The following is a 4017-nucleotide window of genomic DNA, read 5'->3' on the forward strand; positions in this document are numbered from 1 at the left end:
GCTGAGCCAGAGGGCTTCTCTCTGAGGGCTAGAAGGGATACTAGGATTTAACCTGTGGCCATTTGCTTTCTTATGGGACTAATGCTTGGAACAGAGCACACATTTCTCATTAGTTCGAATTTATCAATTTGATAGAGAGCATCTTAAGTTTTTTCAGGGTTAAAGGAAAGCTCAGAACCCAGGGCCTGGTCCTCTAGTTCCCACAGCTACATTTGCAACTGGAAAATTAGTTCAGTCACTGTTGTTTTTTGCTTATCTTCCAGGGATTTTCAGATAAATAGGGATCCGATCCTGGAAAAAATCTTCCTGAGACAGTGGAAAGCCTAATAGTAGAAGTGCCTTCCTAGCTGGGTGCTGTGGCTCCAGCCTGTAATGCTAATGTTCTGGGAGGCAGAAGTTCAAGACCAGCAAAAGCAAGACTCATCTGTACAAAAAAATAGAAAAATTAGCGGGGTCTGGTGACACATGCCTGTAGACCCAGCTAATCGGGAGGCTGAGATAAGAGGATCTGTTGAACCCAGGAATTTGAGGATTAGGAGTTTGAAGTTGCAGTAAGCTATCATGAAGGAACTACAGTCTAGCTGGAGTGACAGTAAGACTCTGTTTCAAAAAATATATAAATAGGCTCAGTGCCTGTGGCTTAAGCGGCTAAGGTACCAGCCACATACACCTGAGCTGGTGGTTCAAGTCCAGCCCGGGCCCGCCAAACAACAATGATTGGGGCAACCAAAAAATAGGGGGGTGTTGTGGCGGGCGCCTGTGGTCCCAGCTACTTGGGAGGCGGAGGCAGGAGAATCGCTTGAGCCCAGGAGTTGCTGTGAGCTGTGACGCCACAGCACTCTACTCAGGGTGACAGCTTGAGGCCCTGTCTAAAAAAAAAAAGAAAAAAAGGAAGAAAAAAATAAGTAAAAAGAAAAATAAAGGAAATATCTTCTTTTCTTCATGTTACATGGGAAGACTTATTAAACCCAGCTAAGACAATTCGGGTCTCCCTCAGGGGTGACCAACTATCCTGATTTTCTCAGGAGTGAGAGGGGGTGTTTTGGGATCCAGGACTAGCAGTACTAAAACCAATAATGTCCCAGGCAAACCAGGACCAGATGGTCACCCTTTTTTGTTTTCTCCAGAAGGGGAGTCTTACTCTGTCACTCTGGGCAGAATGCCATGGCATCATCATAGCTCACAGCAATCTTAAAACTCCTGGGTTCCAACAATCCTCCTGCCTCAACCTCCTGAGTAGCTGAGACTATGGGCCCCAGCCAGAATGCCTGGCTAGTTTTTCTTTTTTAGTAGAGATGGGGTCTTGCTCTTGCTCAGGCTGGTCTTGAACTCCTGAGCTCAAGTAATCCACCCACCACAGCCTCCCAGAGTGCTAGGATTACAGGCGTGAGCCACCACACCCAGCCACTCTTATCCTTTTTGTAAAAGTGACCCTAGGCTAGCTCTACAGAATATTCCTTAAATTGGGTTTATCCAGTTGTTTCCACAGGTTTAGATTCAGGTTGAACATTTTTGGTAGAATACTGTAAAGGTGATGTTGTATGTGACCTTCTCTGAGAATGTTTTTTTTTTTTTTTTGAGACAGAGTCTCATTATGTCACCCCTTGTGGTGTTACAGCTCATAGCAACCTCAAACTCCTGGGCTTAAGCAATTCTCTTGCTTCAGCCTTCCAAGTAGCTGGGACTAGAGGAGCCCGCCACAACGCCTGGCTATTTTTTTTTTTTTTTGGAGTTGTCCTTGTTTAACAGGGCCTGGTTGGGTTTGAACCCGCCAGCCTCGGTGTATGTGGCTGGTGGCTGAAACACAGGGCTACAGGTGCTGAGCCTCTGAGAATGATTTTACATTTTACAACAGCTGTCAGTCCAGCTTAGAGGGGGAAAATATTGAAACACTGTAAGATGAAGTAAGTACCTTGTGCAGGGTCACATATACCTCTTAGTTGGTGGAACTCAATCCAGTCCTGGTTTCCTCATCTCTCTGTACTCACACAGTTCTTTTATTGCCCTTGGCGAGTACTGTGGCATCACAACTCACAGCAACCTCCAACTCCTGGGCTTAGGCGATTTTCTTGCCTCAGCCTCCCAAGTACAGGAGCCCACCAGAACACCTGGCTACTTTTTGTTGCAGTTTGGCTGGGTCCGGGTTCGAACCTGCCACCCTCGGTATATGGGGCTAGCGCCCTACTCACTGAGCCACAGGTGCTGCGCTGGACCTATACAGTTCTGTTCTTAGAAATATACTTCTTTGTTTCTCCTATTGCATGCTGTTTGTGGTCAGAATTCTTTTTTTTCCTCTCTCTTATTATTCCTGCACACAGCTTAGTTCTCTCCAAGGCCTGAATTGCCATTGTTTGTTTCAAACTTCCTTGCATCCAATCCTTCCTCTTTTCAAGATAAGGCTTGTTTTTCCCAGGGCTCTGGGGAACCACACCTAGGAGAGTCTGTTCCAGGCAAGTCTAACATTGTTTCTCTGTCTCTGATAAGGCTATAAGTCAGAGACCACTCCCTTTGTCTCTTACCTGTCTCCATAGCACTCTGGGCTTCACTGATATTTCTGTTTGACATCGCTTCTGGGCCTTTTGGCTAAGATCAGGTGTATTTCTGTTTGACAGTGTGGTCATTACTATTAAGGTGCTAGTGAATTATCTTTGTATTGTGCTCTTTTAATTGTTTTTCTTTTTAATTTTTGAGATAGCATCTCACTCTGTTGCCCAGGCTAGAGTGTCGTGGTGTTCAGCCTAACCCACAGCAACTTCAGACTTGGATTCAAGTGATCCTGCTGCCTCAGTCTCCTTAGTAGCCGGGACTACAGGCATCCACCACAACACCTACCTAACTTTTCTATTTTATTTTTTTTTTTTTGAGACAGAGCCTCAAGTTGTCCCCCTGGGTAGAGTGATGTGGCATCACAGCTCACAGCAACCTCCAACTCCTGGGCTCAAGCGAGTCTCCCGCCCCCACCTCCCAAGTAGCTGGGACCACAGGCACCAGCCACAACACCTGGCTATTTTTTGGTTGCAGCCGTCATTGTTTGGTGGGCCCGGGCTTGATTTGAACCCCCCACCTTAGGTGTATGTGGTTGGCGCCTTAGCGACTTGAGCCACAGGCGCCGAGCCTAACTTTTCTATTTTTGATAAGAGGCTGGGTCTCACTCTTGCTCAGGCTGGTCTTCTGAGCTCAAGCTATTCACCTGCCTTGGCCTCCCAAAGTGCTAGGATTACAAGCGTGAGCCACCATGCCAGGCCTGTTGTGCTTTTTTTTTTTGTTTGAGACAGTCTCACTTTGTGACCCTTGGTAGAGGGCTGTGCTGTCATAGCTCACAGAAACCTCAAACTCTTGGGCTCAAGTGATCCTCCTGCCTCAGACACCCAAGTAGCTGAGACTATAGGGACTCACCATGATGCCCAGCTAGTTTTTCTATTTTTAGTAGAGATGGGGTCTCATTCTTGCTCAGGCTGGTTTCCAACTCCTGAGCTCAAGAAATCCACTGGCCTCAGCCTCCCAGAGTGCTGAGATTATAGCTGTTGTGCTTTTATTTTTCCTCTACAACCATTGTTTATTGTTCAAGTGAACCCCAACCTTCATGATGGGCTTATTGGTAAGATTTCTGGTCTCGCGCTCTGGCACTAGGGCCTCCACACTTTTTGGATTCGCAGCAACGGGGTCAGCTACAAGCAGGGTCTGGTCATACTGGATGAGGATATCTTTAATCTTCTTCTTGAAAGCCTCATCCACATATTTCTGGTGTGGAGATGGACCCATGGATAACATAAAGCTGGGTCACGTGACCACTGCCTTTCACAGGGACACGAATGTCTACACCAGCAAACTGCTACTTGCCCAGAAGCAGAACAGGTTCCAGAAGCCTGTCCGGCAGTGTGTGCAGCTGGATCATCTCCAGGGTCGCCCGTTCACCTTGAGGAGGCCACTGCTGTGTTTGCGGTGTGCCACAGCTGTGGCAGTTTTCTTGCGTGGGAAGACCTGCGCGGGCTGAAGCAGGCGCTTGGATGGCATGGC

The 4017-nt window shown here is 47.4% G+C and overlaps 1 pseudogene; it reads right to left on the minus strand.

The window, feature by feature from the left end:
• Nucleotides 1-3592: 3592 nt before the first annotated feature.
• On the minus strand, nt 3593-4017 carry LOC100947556 (annotated as a pseudogene).

The sequence above is a fragment of the Otolemur garnettii genome, unplaced genomic scaffold (genome assembly GCF_000181295.1).
Source record: "Otolemur garnettii isolate 467f Iridium unplaced genomic scaffold, OtoGar3 scaffold00023, whole genome shotgun sequence".
NCBI classification, from domain to species: Eukaryota; Metazoa; Chordata; class Mammalia; order Primates; family Galagidae; genus Otolemur; species Otolemur garnettii.